Source organism: Pleurodeles waltl, chromosome 4_2, assembly GCF_031143425.1.
Source record: "Pleurodeles waltl isolate 20211129_DDA chromosome 4_2, aPleWal1.hap1.20221129, whole genome shotgun sequence".
Taxonomy (NCBI): domain Eukaryota; kingdom Metazoa; phylum Chordata; class Amphibia; order Caudata; family Salamandridae; genus Pleurodeles; species Pleurodeles waltl.
In genome coordinates this window covers 521,639,362-521,660,499 of record NC_090443.1, presented here as the reverse complement: position 1 = coordinate 521,660,499, position 21,138 = coordinate 521,639,362, and the positions used below count along the sequence as shown (strand labels likewise).

Below are 21,138 nucleotides of genomic sequence, written 5' to 3'. Positions count from 1 at the left end.
AGCATGTAGCAATAAGCTGAAAATGGTGGGGTGTACTTACCTTGAATGTTTTGTGTCTGATGCTCCTTGAAAGAAGATTGCTCTTGATTTGATTTTTCAGGTCTGTATGCCATGTTGGGGAATGTCTGAAGCAAAATACTTTAGTCGGGTTGACACCAAGGCAGTTATTGTATTTTTTGGGAGGATTTGTGTGCAAAGGGCTTCTCTGCAAATTGGTAATTAGTAACAAGCTGCAACGTGTCTTGAAGGGACTGAAGGGATGAAATAAAACAGTGCTTGGGAAAGCTCCTAGAAGTCTAACACACATTAAATGCAAAAATACCCATCAAGCATAAAACATATTTAATTGCAGATTGACATTTTAAAGGACCTCTGTTTTGCCATCTGATCAGCTCCAGCACATAATGATATATTTTATACATTTCTATGCTACCTTCATACAATTTTTCTCAATGCAATAAACAAAGAACAGAACACATGATCAAACAGAAACTCCAGATAGACACCAAAAATCAGGTGCAACGTTCTTCTCCACTGAACAAAGATACAAAAAGGTAAGTCAAAAGGCTGACTACATTGAACAGGCAGTTCTTGCTTTGTTGTGCCAACTTCATAACAAGCCTACGCTTATACAAACTGCCAGGCTAAATGTGCAATGTACAACATGGTATAGCAAGATGGCAGGGCATTTGAAATACATATAAATGCTAAGGCTCAAGTTGTGCTTTAATAAGGTATAAAATAGACTTCACAATTGTTTGTAAAGAGAGCTGGATACACATGGAAAAATATGCTCGTAGAAGTGTTCCTGAAAAGTATAGGTACTTAGCAAGTGTACACTTATGTGTCCTATCTCCAGAGCAGAGGAGCTGTAGAAAAGGGAACCATGTGTTAAACGAAAGCCTTCAACATGTACTGTGTGAAAATTAGACTTAAGGGTTGCTGTGAGGGTTTTCTATGGATGTAGCCCAGAACCCGCAACAGTTGAGGGTGTATCACCTCCCCAACTGAACTGAGAAGATGTTGAGTCAAACAAATAGAGCCTTTAGAGCACTCCATGCCTTCATTGTCTGTAGACACTGAACTTCCCACAATTGTCATCATCTTGCCATCTAGTCAAAATAATAAGCACTACCCCGGGATTTTTATAGAAGCTGTTGACAGAGAAATACATATTTCCTGAACTATAAAACCACAACGGGGGGGGTATGGTTGAAATGGAGGCCTAGCAGAATACTGTCCCAGATGAGACAGGCAGAAAATCTCCAATCTTTATAAGAAACAATGATAATCTATTGGTAGTGAAGAAATTAGATGTCAATAGAGCCTTCACTGAGTATTATGAAGAACAGTACTCTTCCAGGTGCATTACATCAGTGTCTGAAAGTACACAATATTTTGCTGATATAGCTCTTGCACTGACTCATGATAATCTACATGAAGTTTTGAATGTGCCACCATCTCATACTGATATTAAGTCTGCACTTGATGCTATATCTGGCTATAAAGCCTGGGGCATGTTAGGTTAACCATAAGAGAAAGGTGGTCTTTCTGTGTTAGACTTTGATTAACATTATCTTGCAGGGCAGGCATGTAGGGTGCCCATTAATTACTCCCCAATTTGAGCGTGTCTTTGAAGTGCTAGTTTCACTAGAGTCAAGCATTATACTTAGACTGTGACATTTGGGCTCTGATCTACACACTACAAATTACTGGAATGGCCTGGAGAAGAGTGGCTAAACAGTCAGGCTTGACGATCTCCTACCCACTGATGTTATGTTTTTGATATCCTCAGGACTCATGTAACTTTTGATAAAGGCTTCAGTAGAGCCATGGGTAGGAAAGTGTCCTCTTTCTAGATTGATTAAATAATTCATACTCCAATGATCAGTTAGTGGCTTTTAAACAGCAATAATAAAGTGCCTTTAGGTCACCTGTAGGGGTATTGGCTGCGTCTTATGTTTATCACTTGCTTTGGATGATATATTACTGTTTCTGGGGTATGATATTTTCTAATGTATCTGCTAATGTAATCAGCTGTGTATATGGTTATTTTCCTATCCAACCAATACACCTAATTTAGTATTTTGAGCAAGGAAATCATTTATTATGTAAACTGGCATGTCCTCGTATGCAATGTCTGTTCCTGGTTTATTTATTTATTTATGTTTATTTACTTGGCGTTTTTGTGAAGTGCTGCATCACTTCAAATGGAGCTCTTGCTGCTGAGAAATGCTGTAGTTTAAAGATGTAGATAAGAGCTTATGGCCACTGTTAAAAAGCCAGGCTTCTAATGTCTTCCGGATTTGTTTGTAAGAACTAAAATATATTGTAGTAGTATAAGGGGATACCTTTCCTCATCAACTGTAAAGTGACAGTTATCCCGCCCCGGAAGTGAAATCACTTCCGTTACTGGGACTTCCGGTGCCCCAGAGAGCCCTCCCTGGAAGTGACTTGGGTTGTAGAGGTGTCACGTGGTTTATGACCTCATGATGTCACGTGTTAGCCACATGCCTGGGTCCTAGCCCCTGGGTGTTGGTCTATGGCCTGTGCAAAAATTAATGCTTTGGTGTTGTGCAAGCAGTTTCAGAGCCTAAGAGGACAGGTCTGGACATGTCAGACATTCAGGACCAAGTGGCTGTTTGGGGCTCCCCTCACAGGGCTACGAAGTGGGCAGGTTGGCCAGACCTCCTCCCGTTTGGCTAGTCCAAAAAGAGGGGATGATCAAATGATGATTTTGTTAGAGCCAGCCTATCAATTTAGAGAGGTAAATCTAAAACAGATGTAGCCCCAAGTCTTCCCAGGACTAGTCTCAAAGGATGAGTGGCATTGTAAATCTAAAACATATGTGTGTCTACAGGATTTCCCTGGGACACAGTGGAGGCTAAATTAGAAACTGACCAAGCAATTAAAAGTTTGAAACAAAACAAAGGACGAGTATTGCAAATCTAAAACAGATGTAGCCCCAAGTGTTCCCAGGACTGCCTCAAAGGATGAGTGGTATTGTAAATCTAAAACAGATGTGTGCCTACAGGATTTCCCTGGGACACAGTGGAGGCTAAATTAGAAACTGGCCAAGCAATTAAAAGTTTGAAACAAAATGAAGGACTAGCATTGCAAATCTAAAACAGATGTAGCCCCAAGTCTTCCCAGGACTGGTCTCAAAGGATGAGTGGCATTGTAAATCTAAAACAGATGTGTGCCTACAGGATTACCCTGGGACACAGTGGAGGTTAAATTAGAAACTGGGCAAGTAACTAAAATTTTGAAACAAAAAAAAGGACTAGTATTGCAAATCTAAAACAGATGTAGCCCCAAGTGTTCCCAGGACTGGCCTCAAAGGATGAGTGTCATTGTAAATCTAAAACAGATGTGTGCCTACAGGATTTTCCTCGGACACATGCTAAATTAGAAACTGGCCAAGCAATCAAAAGTTTGAAACAAAACAAAGGACTAGTATTGCAAATCTAAAACAGATGTCTATTTCCAGGCCCCACCAACCACAAAGCCTAGGCACAATTAGCATAGTGAGCCTGGTATAAGAACCCCCACCTTCACAGGCCTATTTTTTTCTGAACTAGATACTGAAGTTTGCGCCAAGCAGGGCATCATCAGGACATCCTGGCTGAAAACATGAAGGGCAGAGCTCAGACTGGTGTTGCTAAATCTCTTCTACTTAAGGTCTGTAACAGTGTGGTGTTTGTATATGTTCTAAGGTGGTTTAACATTGCTATTAGCCCCAACCGGTTTAACTATACATAGCAGAGTAAAATCAACATGTTTTTAAAATGATATTAATGTATGTTAGAGATTGTCAGCGGTAATCTGGTGGCTACAATGTTTAATTTGTGCATATTGGTTCTGGGCTTATATATTTGCATGTATTTTGAAGGGCTGCACTTATCTTGTGGGGTGCTGGCTAGGCTTAATTTGTACTTACTGGTTCTGGGGGCTGTGTTTTTTAATGTATTTTTGAGGATCTGCACTCATTTTGTGGGGTGGAGACAATGTTTAATTTGTGCATATTGGTTCTGGGGTTATATATTTGCATGTATTTTGAGGGTCTGCACTTATCTTGTGGGGTAGTGGCTAGGCTTAATTTGTGCATGATGGTTCTGGGGACTGTGTTTTTGTATGTATTTTTGAGGGTCTGCACTAATTTTGTGGTGTGGGGGCAATTCTTAATTTGTACCTCCTGGTTCTGGGGACAGTGTTTTTGTATGTATTTTTGGGGGTCTGCACTAAGTTTGTGGGGTGGAGACTGTGTAAAGTATTTGTACCAACACACACAGTAATACAGTGAAAACACCACAAAACAGACACCACACCAGTTTAGAAAAATAGGTAATATGCATGTAAATCAAACAAGACCAAAATGACAAAAATCCAACATACACCAGTCAAGATATGAATTTTCAAAAGCATAAGGCCCTCATTATGACACTGGTGGTAAAAACCGCCTGCCGCCGGGCAGACGGCCTCCAAAAGACCGTCGCCTTGGCTACCAGCCGTCCGCCATATTATGACTGCAGCTGGATTTCTGCCAGAAAGATGGCGGAAATCTGGCTGTAACCATGCCGGCACATGGCAGTAAGGTGGCGCTGCTGCCAGCAGCAGCGCCACGCCAGTAGACCACCGCCGGCCGTATTATGAGAATTAATACGGCCTGGCAGTGTTCTGCTGGCGGACGCTACTGCTGGCAGCAGCGCCCCATCCCGTCTCCTGTCAGAGGACCCCCTGGACACAGGTAAGTGGGTGCTCCGACAGGGGAGTAGGGTGGGGCGTGTTGTGTGTGGGAGTGTGTGTGTTTGTGCGTGGCGGGTGTGTGTTGCATGTTGTATGTGTGTGCATGTTTGGGGGTGTGAGTGCGTGTATGTTGAGTTGTCTGAATGTGTCTCTGCGTGTATGAATGTAAGTGTGAGTAGATGTGTGTGTGAATGGATCTATGCATGCGTGGATGAATGTTGGAATGGGTGTGCGTATGCGTGTGTGTGTGTAAAGGGAGGGGCGTCTATGAAGGAGGGTCTGGAGAGGAAGGAGGGGTGGTGGTGAACCTGTGGGGGGGGGGAGACCCCTATCAGTGACAGGGAAGGATATTCCCTGTCACTGATAGTGCATGCTGCGGTAAGCAAGCCACGAAAACCATGGCGGTAGGTGGGGTCATAATCTCGCAGGAGGGCAAGTGACGGCCGCTGGGCTGGAGATTGATGTCTCCAGCTCGGCGGCCGTTACCACCGTGGCGGTCGGTGTGTTGCATTGGAGGTTTGGCTTCAGCCAAACCGCCAATGTCATAATATGGAGGAACATACCACCAGCCTGTTGGCAGTACTTTCCTCCATATTACCGCAGACCGCCGGGATTGTAGTGAACCCCTAAGAGTCTTACTCCATAGAAAACAATCGAAATGTTGAGTTTACACAAAATATCTGGTTAGCGTCAGAATTATACAGCACAGGTGTGCGTGCGCCGGAAAAGTCAGTGATGCGTTGATTCCTTTCTCGCAAGTGAGGCCATGCGTCGTTTCCTCTGCGGTCAGGTCGGTGATATGTCATTTTTCTCCCCCACAAGAGAGAGATGTGTCGATTTCCAGACAGGGCACCTCAGATCCGCGCAGGTTCACAAAGACATTGACACCCAGGAACAACGCATGAGAAATCCGGCTGCACAATGTTAGAAAAATTAGCTTCATGGGGTTTGTATCGTTATCAGAAGCCGCAAGTGGGCGTGGTGCCGTTTCTCCAACTTCGATACGTCGATCTCTCAACCATGATGCATGTGGAGCGGCGATTTCAATTTTCCCGCACGGTGTTCTGTGCGTGGATTTCAGCTCTTGGCTTGCTAACTTCACCTCTCAAGGGCCCACAGACTGGATACAGCACCATTTAGCAGGGCAGGAGTCTCAGCAGAGAGACCAGGTGCTGGCAGAGGAAATCTTTGATGGCCCTGAGACTTTAAAACAGGAGGCAAGCTCAATTCAAGTCCTTAGAGGTGAAGTTGGCAGAACAAGGACTGAAATCCATGCACAGAACACCGTGTGGAGAAAATGTCGACGCACCATCTGCAACTCGGCTGAAAAAATTACGCGCCACCCACTTTGTGGCTAAAATCGATGCTCCACCTGCATCGCAGCTGAGAGATCGACGCAATGTGGCTGGAGAAACGACGCAACACCCGATTGCAGCTGCTGATAACAATGCAAACCCCACTGAGCGTAGTTTTCTGACACCGTGTGACCGGATTTCTCACGCATCATCGCTAGGCGTCAAAAATCAATGCAGGCTTGCGCAGATCCAAGGTGCCTGTCCAGAAATCTCTCTCTTGTGGGAGAGAAAAACGACGCATCGCTGACCCGACCAGAGAAGAAACAATGCACTGCTTCACTTGCGAGTAGGGAATTGATGCATCGCTGACTTTTCTGATGCATGCTCACCTGTGCGGCTTTATTTTTGATGCAAAAAATGTACTTTTTGTAAAGTCAATGTTTACATTGTTTTCAATGGAGTAAGACTCTTATGCTTTTAAAAATTCATATCTTGACTTGTGTAAGTTGGATTTTTGTAGTTTTGGTCTTGTTTGATTTAGATAAATATCCCCTATTTTTCTAAACTGGTGTGGTGTCAATTCTTCTGTGCTTTCATTGTATTACTGTGTGTTGGTACAAATACTTTACACATTGCCTTTGAGATAAGCCTGACTGCCTGTGTCAAGCTCCCAAGTGGGCAATCAGGGGTTATCTTAGTTGTGTATCTACACTGTCCTGACTAAAGTGAGGGTCCCTGCTTGGACAGAGTGCAAACTGACTGCCAACCAGAGACCCCATTTCTAGCAGGCCCTATGATCTAAACAAGCAATATGTAACTCTCCTTAGCTATCACCAATCTACAGGGTTGTAGTGGATTAGAAAATTCGCCTGGGCACCAAAATAAAAGTGGCCTCCATAAGTGAATTAGATAGCTGAAAAAGCGACCCATGTTTGCTAACTGTGACTGTTTTAAACTTGTAAAGGCACAATGTATAAATGTTTTGCAAGGGATAGAAGACTCTATGGATTTGAACATGCTGCAGGCACAATTTGAGATTTGCTGGCACTAATATGATTCAGCAGACCACAAAATAAGACCACAAACAGAAAAAACAGCCCACACATTGACTTATCAGACCAGCCCTTCGGACACTGCATATTTGTATTGTGTTTTCTTATGATATTGTGCATATGATATCAGTGGTATAGTAGGAGATTTACATGTCTCCTAGTTCAGTATAGGTTGCTTTGCCATAGCTACCATCTATCAGCCTAAGCTGCTAGAAACACCTCTTCTACACTAATAAGGGATAACTGGACCTGGCACAAGGTGTAAGTACCTCTGGTACCCACTACAAGCCAGGCCTCCACCTACAGTCTGCACTTGTTTTGGGTGTTGAAGGCATGGCTTAATCTGTACTTGTAGGTTCTGGTGTTACATATATGTGTGTCTTTTTGAGGGTCTGCACTTGTTTTGTTAGGGGGTGCCCAGGCTTAATTTGTACATGTTGGTTCTGGCGCAGTTTTGTGTCAAAAATATTACCGCCGGCTAACGCCATTTCCGTGCGCTGTGCAGGCATCAAATTTATACTTTGACGCACGGCGGCGCAAACCACAGGTGTAAGTCTTTTTTTTTTACACACACCGCAGCGTCAAGTCGTCGTAAAGCAAAACGACGTTAACGCAGCGGAAATGACTGTGGGCCGATTTACGACACTGCAAACCGGATATGCGGTGTTATTTGACGCAATAGCTTCAAAATTCCCCGCGAACACAGCCATTTCAGCAGAGGAGAGCCAAAATGGATCCCAGATGCCTGTTCAGACCCCAGTAATATGACAACAGACCAGGAAACAGTCAGGAGGACCCACACAAGACCCAGGACACTTTTAAGAAGAAAAGAAAGTGTCGCTTCAGTGCTGAGGAACAGGAAATTCTGGTTAAAGAGGTGACAGAACACCAGCACCAACTGTTTGTCACCTCAAAGTTGCCAATCAGTAGGAGAGAGGCAATATGACAACAAATTGTTGACAAGATTAACAGTGTGGCAGAAGTACCAAGAACACTCATTGAGTGCAAGAAACGCTGGAATGACTGCAAGCACAGGACAAAGAAAAAGATGGCCTGGAACAGGAAGGTAGCACTGCAGACTAGAGGTGGGAGTCCAGCACACCACAAGGCCCTGGACCACATGGAGGAGATGGTCACAGCCGTAATCCCTGAGGAGATCGTCACAGGGATTCAAGGACAGGACAGCGCAGACTACCAGGAGGCAACGCACATGCAGGGTAAGTCGCATGGGGAATTATAATGCACTAATGTCAACTGTAAGCAGGGGGGCGATACGGACCACAAAATGCATGGAAGTTATCATATACATGGAGTGGCATGGGTAAAGGGGTATAGCATGGGGGCATGGCCTGCACAGAGAGAAGCTGGAGCACACCATGACACTACACCAACAACAGTCCCATGGGGGCATGCTGCCATGCCAACGATGGAGCAAAGGTAAAGCCACGCCAGGAGGGAAGGGCACAACGTCAAACTGACATCCCGGCACACGTCAGCCATTATACCCCCGACAATAACTAGGGCCCAATTAACAACCTCTAGTCATACCGACAACTGGAATGTAACAGTGACAAAAGTTGCCACTACCACCTCCGCTCTGTGTGCAGCTCAAGTAGCCAATGGCAGTAACATCCCCAGGGATCATACACGCCTATATTAGAGGGTTGAGGATGACAACTTCAACAATCCCCTGAAACAAGACAAAGGCTCCAGTCCTGTCAAATGTGAATGCCCATAGTTGTCACAAACATCAGCCAATGACATCAACATTAGGAGCTACACAGCACTAAGGTCCCACCCATGCTGCATATGTCAGGGTCCATCCTGTGCCTGGGTCACAATGCAACATCCCAAATGTCATACTGCTCAGGCAACAGCATTGAGGGGGAGGACACATGTAACTGGTCACTGACATATACCTGCACAGTCAGAGGAGGAAATTGGATACTGCTACGACTATCAGGGCAATCCAATCTCCACACATTCCCCAACATCAGCTGTACACATTACCGATGCCAACATCCATATTGTGCCATTACAATGCTATGCATAGGATACAATATATGTCAACTACATATAAGTAGATGTGAAAGATCAGAGACTGGGGCAGCTCCAGATTGTTAATTGTGGTACAGTGCCATCAGAAAACCCACAGCCAGTGAAAGGTCTCACCATGAGAAAGGATGTAGACGGAGGCTTAAGTAGGACAAGAAGGCGGCAATTCATTATTTGGCCTAAAACAACTCTAGAGGAGATGATGCTGACAAATCCAATAACTTTATACAATACATGTGACATGTAGGTGGGCCATAGGCCTGGGAGAATGCCCATCTGAAAGACTGGAGCAATGAACAGGAAACAAGATCACAATGTGAATTCATCACAAGGCAGGCATGTCACATCACAAATGCCAGAACACAGACACACTAATTGTACCCCATTTCATTTCAGAGGACGATGGATCTCCTGCGGATATGCCTGTCCAGGAATGCACTGATGACATGGATGACGAGCTGACAAACATTCCCCAGCAGACCATCCAAGATGTCCTTGGAACCCTCCAGACCACACCTTCAGTCACAAGGAGGAGCACAGAACAAGCAGCCATCGCAGAGGATCCACCCACAACCCCGATTGTAATACCTGCCAGCTCCAATACAGCTGAGGACTCAGTCAACACAGGCACCGGCTTTGAGAGAACTGTAGTTGGAGTACAACGGGAGCTGGCCAATGAGGTGCGGGTGGGGATGCAAACTATGGCAGCCAGCCTAGAGGGGGTGCGTTCATGCATGATGTCATCTGCAGATCAGGCAGTAGCCATGCAAGCCCTAACATCCATCCTGCAAGTACTACAACAACTGTCAAGGAATTCACCACTGCAGTAAGGGAGTTGCCACAACACCTCGCACCCCAAACCTTCCACTGCATGCACAAATGCAATCATGACCCCCTCAGGGCCGACCTGGCTGCCTACCATCGTGATGTGGCTGCTATTCTTAAGAATCAGCAGATCCTCCTTGCAGCAGTACTGCCCTTAAGACCTTCACAGGTAGCAGTGACCGGAATGTCTGACTCCACGTCTTCTAACACTGAGGTGTGTGTTGCTCCTTCACAACCACCACCATCAAGAAGAGAGGAGGCAACACACACATCAGAAGAAGACATGGAACAGATCACCTTCACATTGAAAAGTACACGGAAGCACTAGTCCCTGACACATGGCCAACTATTACCAAGGTCCTGCGCTTTGTAACAGGCCAGTCTTACAACAACTGTACTCAATGACTGTTCTGCAAACCACTGTTAATCGTGTCATCCTGCCTAGTGATTGTCTCTCACGTACTCATTGGCAAATCCTGTCTCTCTGCACTGTCTAACACATCACCCCAGCATGTCAAAAGCATTTTCCTTTACCACTTGTGTAGGATCACAATGGAAGATGTCACTATAATGGACTCACAATCATGGGCAATGTACATATAGCACTAAAGTACTTTTCAGTAAATAGCACTTACACAACAAATTTGTCTCTGTGTAATGTGACACATCAACTGTGCAGTAGATAACTGAAATGTGACTCCTGTCAAATTAAAGAGCTTGACAATACAACTGTCCTGAAATTATGTAGTCAGATAGCTTTGCACAGTGGCCAGGATTGCATCATACTATGCCCTTCCTAAGGGTAATATCTGATGAAGTGAGAAACCATACACCATCATGCTGTGTTGGACAGAATAATGCTTCCTCAAGGGATATCTAAGTCATCAAATAGTGGCAGCAAAATGTTGTCACCATGCAATACTAACACATATAACAGTGCCCACAAATCTAAGCAAACACTCCAAAAACTGCATGAATGAAGGTGTCTGAGTTTACATCCAAATAAGTAATCATGCTGAACAGTGTCACAAATGATGTCTGTGAGTCATGAAGACGATACTACAAGAGTGCTTACGACCACTCACCTTATAAGGGTGTCCTTGAACATCACACTGCAGTCAGACCTAAAACAGTTTCCCCAATACCAAATCTGGAAGCACTGTTTGTGACTTTGAAAACATACTTATTGACAAAAACACATTGGGATCCATATTAACTGTGATTGGTGGTTGCAATGAATGGTGGAATCTTTGCAAGGTAGCTCTGGGGTAGCTGCCAATCTTACAGCTCAGTTGGGATTTGTTCGTAGCATAGGACACAAATGTAATACAACAAAATTCATGTACACTTATGCCAAGGCCCTGATCAACAAGCATTTAACACATACTGTAAAGGGTTCACTATATATTTATTAAACAGTAATAACAGAAGAGGAAACTCGGGGAAAAGTCTTACCTACCCTAATCTACCCTAACTACTCATTACCCACAACTGTCCCTGTCATATCACACATAGCACATCCAAACCCTACAAGATGGGTAACAACTGGCATTAATTTGGCATCAGAGTTCTGCCAGTTGTCAGCTAACAATCATGCTGCACATCCTCTGCCAATGCCAGGGCTACAAATGTCCCTAACTGACCTAACCTAAACTTACTTATCACATGTATCAAAACATTCTAACCATCAGCCCCCCCCACCCCCCTTATGAAACAAGACACATGGAGGACAACAGATACTAACCTAAACACATACTATACTGTCCTAAACAACTATATATTTTTTTTAGATATATATATATATATATATATATATATACATATTTTAATATTTCTTTTTTTTTATAAACACACAAGAACCCCAACATAGCCACCCACCCACCCACCTACACACTCAAAAAGAAAACATAGAAAGAATCAGGAACCCCCCACCCACTAACACTAACTAAACTAACAGCCTATACTAACCTAACACTAAGCCCCCTAAGCCCTCTAAGTATAAGAACAAGGAAAGAGCAATGAGGGTAGGGAATCATGTCCATATTAAAAGTCTAGAGGTTGGCCTTTCGGAGAGTCTGCTTTATGGACCGCACACGTGTGTTCATATGTCGAACATCCCGCTGCAGGTGACTGATTTTCCGTAGGACACGATCCATTTTTCTTTTCATTGCCTAAAAAGCTGCAGGGTCAACTGTAGCAGCTGGAGCAGTCTGGGTACCAGCTGAGGATGTGTGTGGGCGTGTAGAGTCAATGCCTGTGGGCTTCCCTGAAGGTGTTCCACTGATAGGGCCTGGAGCAACTGCAGACGTTGGGACAACAGTCCTGTTGATACAAGTGTAATCCACATGACTCACCCCAGTTCTCATTGCGGGCCTACAGGAATGACCTACAATCCCTAGATAATACAATAGGATAATCATTGGGCAACTAAAAAATTGTGAGAAACTGAAATCCCACTCATGGAACAAGACAAATGATTGGCCAGCACTTCATACCTTGCTATGTGTTCAACACACAGGAGTCCATCACACATAACCAGCAAACACAACACATAACAGACATATCAACACTTACTGGAGTGGTCAGGTTCCTCAAATGAAGCCACCTCTCCCACATTGTAGGGTGCCGGTCCACCTGTAAGGCATGGAAGAAATGTGCTCAAAATCTGTGCACTGATCAACAATTCCAAAGACAAAAACTATGTGTTAGATGACATAAGTAATTAAAGGCATTCAGACATGATGATACAGCATCTGATATAGCATGGCTAACATGTACATAGCATGGGTCTCCTGTGACAATTGCACACATATCTGCACACATGCAGAGGCCCTAACTATCACGTGGTGGCAAACATGCTCCTTCATTAGTGAGCAGAAATAATAATGGAGTGGAATCGTCTCATCATGTGCATCCAAGAGAGACATCCAAAGCCTGGTTACTTGAGGACTGCATTACCATGACACATTTATGACACATAGGTACAATGTACAGAGGGGCAGGGACTTTCGGAAGCCCTCATGTTGTTACAGTTTCTTCATTTGATGTGGCCCAGCAATGGTGATTTGCACCAAACATAGAGATATGAACCCATGTGCATACCTTTGGACTGCCATCCCTAATTGGAATGTGGCACAACAAACTGCAAATACCAGTGTAAGATGTTAGTTGAGGGCACCTTGCACCTTTTCCCGATGTTTTCAAATCCAGATCTAACATGTATCCAAAATGATGAAGGACCACAACAATCCATAACATTCATAGAACTTCCAAAAACGCTTTTCTTACACACTCACCAGACACACATGAGACATTTGTCTGGGCCACATTGCTATCATCAATTGACGTGAAGCCAGCACTCATTTTCTTCATCATGTAGTGTTTCTAAAGTCAGTCTAGCTATTGCGTCAACAAAGGTTGCCAATATTTTAGTAAATCTATACTTCACTGGCAAATGTGACCTATATAGACATGATTGGCTCCTATTTTGTGTTGCTGTCTGACACAAAGACGGCACCAAATTACATTAAACAAAAGTATTCAGTAAGTTTGCAGAGCACGTGCTTCCTGACAGCTAGCAATTGTGGTCCTTCACATAGTCCATCAATGACCCTGTATGTTTCCGCAGCATTCCACACAGTCAGCAACTTAGCCGGCAGATATTGTACAAATCATCTGATGTCACTACAGAGCTTTTTATTGTGCAGATTTACATAATTTGTACTCACCAACAGTGCCACCAATCACTATTCCCAGGTGGTCCAGCAGATCTTGACCCCTGGTGATGATGTCAGCCCAGCAGTGCTTCAGCTGGTGGTCATTCCTCTGGCTCCCATACATGTGCTGCAAGTGATGCAGCACCTTTCCCCACCGGATTTGTCGTGCCTCAGTGTGGTACCCCTGTATCACCCTACCTCGATCATCAGTGGGAGGAAATGGCAAACCAGCCATATAAACCCCTCAAGCTCCTCCTCACCCATCCTGCCAAGACGTGACCTACCCAATATCTCAGCACCGAAAAGGGGAATAGGGGATAAAGAAGAAGAAAGGAGAAAAGGGAGAAAGTAGAAGTACAAAAAATAAGTAAACTTAACAACTCAAAGAGCCCAACTATCCCCAAACTAGCACTACCCACAACAGACTCCCACAAACAACAAATACAATACAATACCGGACAATTGTAAACAAAACACACTCAGACAGTATACAACAACAATATTTATTTCACAAAGTAACAAGTAATGTAGCACACAGGACACAAAAGCACAAAATCACTGGACAGCACTCTGAACACAGCCACACAGTCTAGAAGAATCACAGACTGCAAAGTGAAAGTGAAAGTACACCCACTGTACATAATCTGTAAACAGGATATCCTATTACATCATTTCCTGCATAAAATGGCCGCCGTTTTTATCGTTATGCGTCATATTTTTTCACACATACAGATTGTGCGTCATAGTTTTTGACGCACAGGAGTGAAAATTAGGCCGCATTCAAATAATAGTAAATAGTCTTTACAGTTATTTGGATGCAGCCTAATTTTCACTCCTGTGCGTCGAAAAATATGACGCACAATCTGTATGCATGAATAAATATGACGCATAACTATAAAAACGGCGGCCATTTCAGGGCACAAACTGGTTTTGGGTATTTTTTCCATTTTAATGTAATGTTACATTTGGGACACAACTGAGATAGGCTGATTGCACCCACTTTGGTGTTGATGGTGTATGTTCACATGTGAGACATCATTCAGCAGCGGACCATGACCCGCTACTTCCTTAACAGGATTTTGACGCTTGGCTGATGCACTAGATGGCCATATGTGTGGCCTACATATATGTATTGCACAATTTGGGCATGTTTGGCATCAGGAGAGGATAGCAAGGTGACGCACATGAGTACAATACCTCAATGCCTATGGCTCAATGTGTGTGCAGTGGCTACTAATGTATTAGTCAACCCAGTGTGTGTGCATCACAAGATGCATTATTACAAATATGCTTGTATGAATGTGAAGTCAATGTGTCCAAACCTTAGCTGCAAGTCATTGTGGAAATGAGAGAGGACATGTGCTAATCATACATGTAGCAACATCTGTTGTGTGCACTTCCAAGATTTTGGGTAACGTAGACACCACAAATGACAAAGCATACACCAGATAGATGGCAGACGCTTGTTCATGTCAAGTTTCCCATCCCATGTCCTAGATTTTTGGTAACTGCTTCCTAGGCACTTGTTGGTGAACCCACTGTGAGTCAGGCACATGCATAGAAGTGGGTACCATGTCATTGTCCCAGACAGCCAAAGGTGAACCACAAATGTAATATGACGCCACAGTTGAAGTCATATAACTGAGCCACAACTCTCCAGTGGCTGTGGTGGACCAGCAGACAAGGCAGCACGTGTCCACATTTGTCAAGTGATCAATTGCACAGAGGTGTCTTGTCCATGTGTGTGGTCCAATGTTGATCCTGTATATTTTTAGGGGTGTATGTTGTCACAGTTACGTCCAGGTCTCATCATGAGTCAGTGGCGGCTATTCCTGTATCTACTGAGTATCCTTTGTTGATCAATGTGAGTAAAGTCAATGAGGACATGAGAGCCTACATGGGGATGGTCCCACCCTGTCACTGAAGACGTGTTATAAGACTGTCAAGAGGGCAACCTTGGTATGCTGAGTGAGATAATGTCTCAGGTGTCATGTTCCGGCAGGTGTCATTACAACATTTGTACCCAGGTTGGCCTCTAAAATGCCCACTGCATCTGAGAACATCATAGCCTCTGTGCTGATTATTCTCACAGCTATTCACCACGCACGCCCATCAATATGTTGTGAGCAATGTGATTCAGCGTGTGAACTGTCAGGGTCCTAACATGTGTGGACTTTTCAGGGACATTATCAGAGGTAGCTGGTTCTGCTGGAGGCACCGTACCCAATCCCTGCATACGGCCCTGGTACACTGTCACACTTTGTCGTTCATGCATACATGAGACCCAGACAAGGGATGGTCCATGATTTTGGTATTCAAAGACAATTGAACAAATATGGTACAATTAAAAGGCAGATGATGCTATACAATGTATTTGGGTATGCATTGATGAAGCACATGACAAAATACCCTCTGAGGAATGTGAAGTTTGGTAAAGCAAGTGTGGTACATATGTAGCCACAAGGAATCTTTAGGGTAACGCACAGACAGGTGCTAGTCAGGCTGACAGGATGCAGGGTCAATCAGGATCCAGCAATTTCAAAAGTTACATAATCAGTGGTCTGACTAAGACTGGTTGGAGGAAGAACAAGACAGTTGACATGGAAAACTATGTATGTCCTGTGTTTTTGAAGGTGACACATGAACCCAAGGGCTGTGTTACATGGCTTAATTACTAGCAATGCATAAAGGTGTATTTGACAAAATGGCAACTTCTATGCTGTTCCAGGCATCACCAGGGGCAGTGCATAATCAGATGGGTGGTGTGCATGGAGGTGATCACAGGTGTGTGCTGCATCTGCTTCTCACAAGTCCTGTATGTGATTATTGAATTCAAATGTCCAACAGTACCTTTCACATGGGAAGCAATCTACAGGTGCTAACAGGGCATAGAAACTACAAGCCAGTGTATTAATTGACCTGACGTCCATGCAGTCAGATGTACTATGACAATGGCATACCATAGGGAAGGGTGTAGCACACTGGATTACTATTGTTTGTCTTTGTGTGTAGAGGAGGGAATATCGGGGTACACATATTACTATTCCAGGGATGTCTTCAGACAGTTGGGTTGTGACCAGGAGCATGGGTGTGTCAGGAGTTAGGAAATGGGCTGACATGTACATGGAATGTCATGTGCGCAATGCTTGTCATATGTGTGGCACTTGTGCTGTATATGTTCTGCTTATATGGAACTCTAGTCACAGGTAGTCCTTGCAAAGATTGGATGCAGTTGAACTTACTGCTGTCAAGGGTCTGGTCATACATTCCTGTTACCAATGTAATAGCACATCAACTGCCTCATGTATGAGGCTTGCTTTCCCCTTATTGAGTGATGGTGTCTTAGTTGTGTGCCATATGCTGCGATGAACCATGTTTCCAACATGTATGTGTGAAATAGGTGTGGTCCTCTGCTATTGCCCTTCAAAGGTGAAATGTAAGGGATATATGTCATTTACAGTGTTTGTGTATGTGACTGTTGTATGATACGCATCACAATTGCTCTGGGATTTTCTATGTCCTGATCGGTATATCAGCAATGCTCCATCAGGCTACACTGTTATTCTGATAGTTAGAGATAAAGGTGAGCAAAAATGATTACCCAGACCATGATATGGTGATTATTATCGGTGTTTATTGACATTAGTTCATACAGTGGTGATTATTTTTAAAAGAAATTGTTCACAACTTGTTGCCGCCAACGCAATACAGCTGCCGTGTTTTGTTGTTCCCCCTCATATTGCAGGCCACCATCCTTCTCTTCCTCCTCTTCAGGCATGTGTGGCTCTGGTTCCAAGAGCGGAATGTTCCTTCTTATGCAAATGTTGTGCAGGATGGCACATGTTAGAATGATCTTACAGTCCATTTCAGTGGAATATAGGAAGCTACCACCAGTGATGTTGAGGCACCAGAATCTCGACTTGAGGATGCCGAAGGTACTCTTGACTATGCTGCGTGTCCTCCTATGTGCGTCATTGTAGGCACGCTCTGCTGCAGAGCTTGGGTTGCCAAATGGTGTCATTATCCATGGCTGGATCTCATACCCCTGATCAGCTGAAAGAGAAAATTATTGAGATCATGCTGATGAAGCTTGCCCCATTGATATCACCTTGCATGGCAGTAGGTGTCTTGTGTTGTCTGTGTCTCTTTTGTGTTATTGTGTTGCTTCCTAGGCTTCTAGGCGGTACCATCTGCATTGTGTTGTTTCCTTGGCTAAACGAGTGTTTGGCTGCTGACCGGTTGTCAGCGGTATGTTTTGGGATTTGCAGAACAGTGTGCACTCCCTAGCACTGTGACTTGTGATACAGGTGTCCCTGTGTTTTCACTGGGGGTGAGATGATAGTTCCATACAAAGATTCATTTTGACAGTGTTGTTAACACATTCACATCTATGTACCCTGGACATCCCATTCCTTTAGAGTTATGCAATGGACTAATTTAAACATCAATGAGACGCTTACATTTTGCAAGGTGACAACTAGGCAAACCACTCCAAACGTTGTGATCATTGACGTCTTAACATTAGACTGTACACTCATTTCAGATGTGTGACAGGATCATTGCTGACCTGTGAAACATGGCTAGCGATGTCACGACCTCAGTGTGTTCCTGTCCACATGTTGCTGTTGTGGTGTATGTGTTGTGTGTCCTAGAGGGTTGCTGTGAAGTGTGTATATAAGTAGGTTTCTGTACTTACCAACAAGTAGTCCATTGCCATACCATCCATTTTGGAAGTGTTGATTGATGGTAGAGTGACGGAAGATGAATGAGTCATGGACACTCCCAGGATATTTTGCCACGATGTTGGTGATCAGTCCTTGGTGATCGACAATGGCCTGCACATTGATGGAATGTGTGTGCTTCCTGTTGTGGTAGGGGTGTTCAGTTGCAGCAGGTGGTACAAGGCGTACATGTGTGCAGTCGACTGCACCAAGGACGTGTGGGAAGCCACTAATGAGGTAAAACCCCTGTTTTGTTTCCTGCTACTTCTACAGTGTGTTAGGGAAGCAGATGTGGTGGGGTGTGAGTCCAATGATGGCATCCAGTACTTTGGGCAAAAAGGCAGAGAATGATGGCTGTGATATTCCGGCAACCAGGGCACCAGTTGTTTGAAAAGAGCCACTTGCCAGCATGTGAAGTACGGCAAGCAGCTTGGTTTCTGTTGGGATGGGTGTCAGCAAGGTGGGTGCCAACTGTGGCTCAATGTTGCGCAGCAGCTGCTGAATGGCCTGTCAGTTCAACCTGTACCTCTGGATGATGTCATGTTCCCTGAGGCCATGAAGGGTTGTTCTTGTGCGGAATATCCTCTACTGCCTTCTGCACAGCCTTTGGGGTCCCTGCTGGTGTGGTAGCTGCTGTTGTTGTTGCTGGGCTCTGCGTCTGCGTGCACGCTGGATGAGAAGCACCTCCATGTCTCCCTTTTGCTGCTATGCTGCTCTGCTGTTGCTTCTGTGTGTTCTGATTAAATACAGGTGTGTTTGCCCCATTTTAACACCTGCCCTGACCCAGGCGTTAATTTTTTATGCAAATCGGGCTGCGCGTCATTTTCCGGCTCTGCCTCCCAGCAGTGCGGCATTTTTGCCCAAAAGCATAAATATGACGCACGGTCGTTTAAGTCATTTTTGGGACGGGAACGCCTACCTTGCATATGATTAACGCAAGGCGGGTTGCCGCATCCCAAAAATTACGCACACAACGGGATTTTGACGTCCGCAGGCTCGGGCGTCAAAGTTTAAATATGGGGCAAGGTTTGAGCTGAATGTGCGTCAATTTTTTTTACGCATATTCGGCGCAGACAGAGTATAAATATGCCCCTATGTATTTGGATATATTTTTGAGGGTCTGCATGTATTTTATAGGGGGATAAAAGTTATGGCATTTGGTCTAGGTATTATGTATTCACGCAATTAATTGTAGCGGCTGTGTGTTTAAGAGGATAACTTTGGGGGTTGCATGGTTATAAAATTTAGAGATCTGCTCTTCCGAGTTTCAGATAGCAGAGCTCTAAATTTAATAACTGTGGTCCTCAGAGCTGACCAACGCTCTGGGGACCATCGTTATTAACTTTTCAGCGCTGTTCTCAAGAGACATTGTGGTCTCTTGAGAACAGCGCTCTAAAGTTAATAACTGTGGTCCTCAGAGCCATCCACTGCTCTGGGGACCGTCGTTATTAACTTTTCAGCATCGGAGACCTCTTTATCAACAAAAACGATCAGCACGGTTTTATGAAAGGGTTATGCATATAACATTAAATGAGTTGTGCTAAAAGTCAATTATGTCTCTTTTGTACATAGGACCTAAAAGAGCTTGCGACGTCCCACAGGAAATGGAGATCATGCAACAAGGTGAGTTATGGAGCAAAGACCAATCTAAACAGAGTTATCGTGTGTGTTATTTTTTTATTTGACTTTTAATGGTTACCCTGGTGTTTGTGTACTTGTACAGGTTATGATGCAGAACTACGGCTTGCGGTTGACGCTCTGCAACAGATCCTCCAGGTTCAAGACGATGTACGCACCGTGTCTCAGGATACCACTTATGCAGGTAAACAAAGGAGTCCAGGTGTAAACACCTTGACAATCTAAAACCCCATAAACCCTGTGACGGTGGAGCCCCCAGAGAACACGTATAGTGTATGTATTATATTGTAAATGTAAAATATATATATTTTTTTATCCCGAGGTCCCCTGCGGGATGTGCGACTCCAGGGGTAACACCCAAGAAGGCTGATGGGAACGTTCAAAACACTGTACGCAAGAGGAAGACCCCAGTGTCTAACGCCGAAGTGCGTATTAAGAAGGCCCCCTCACAACAGGAAACCACAGGTGCATTTTTAGAAACTGTAGGAGCAGATGAATACAATCCTCAGTGTATCTCAAGCCTCTTTCACACCTGTGGTATAGCGGCTATAACAACACCTAATATGTATTTTGTTATCTTTACATCCTAGGGTCATCACATAAGAGCTCTGGAGGGGTCGGTCATCAGACTAAACGGTCGAAGTCATCTTTAAAGGTCAACAACGGGGCCGCTCAAAACCCCATGGCAACAGCCGTATTCGTGAACACCGCAGGACCTCTAATGCAGTGGTTCTACAGACACCAGTCATGACCCAGGTACAGCTCTTAACTACAACACATCAACCAACGTAAAGGGCATATCCAACACCGCTAACCCCTCCACATCTCCTACATCAAGGCAGCGACTGGGACACCCTGACAATATCATGCTCACAATCCCAGACACCCCGCAGCTTGCACCCTGTGAAACCGCAGCGGGCCCCTTAACCAATGCAGAAGTCCTAAAATAAACTGCCTGTCCTTATAGAATTGTAAGAAGAAGTTGCAAACCCCTGAGCCCCAGAACACGCTTATAGACCTGTCTTTTAAAAAAGCTGTTAAGTTAAGGCTCCACCAAGCCCTCAGCGTTCTAAATGTTCAGCACAGTCGG

General features: G+C 44.4%; 1 protein-coding gene across 3 annotated transcripts in view; it reads right to left on the bottom strand.

Annotated features, from left to right (window-relative positions):
• LOC138293042 (dimethylaniline monooxygenase [N-oxide-forming] 2-like) overlaps nucleotides 1-21,138 on the bottom strand; it is a 476,533-nt gene that overhangs the window by 335,944 nt on the left and 119,451 nt on the right. The window contains exon 2 of one of the 3 annotated variants that reach the window (XM_069232030.1): nucleotides 12,548-12,607. The exons of the other annotated variants lie outside the window; for them this stretch is intronic. The gene's annotated coding sequence lies outside the window, so the exon portion shown is untranslated. The remainder of the gene's footprint in view (nucleotides 1-12,547; nucleotides 12,608-21,138) is intronic. 3 annotated transcript variants of the gene reach the window in all.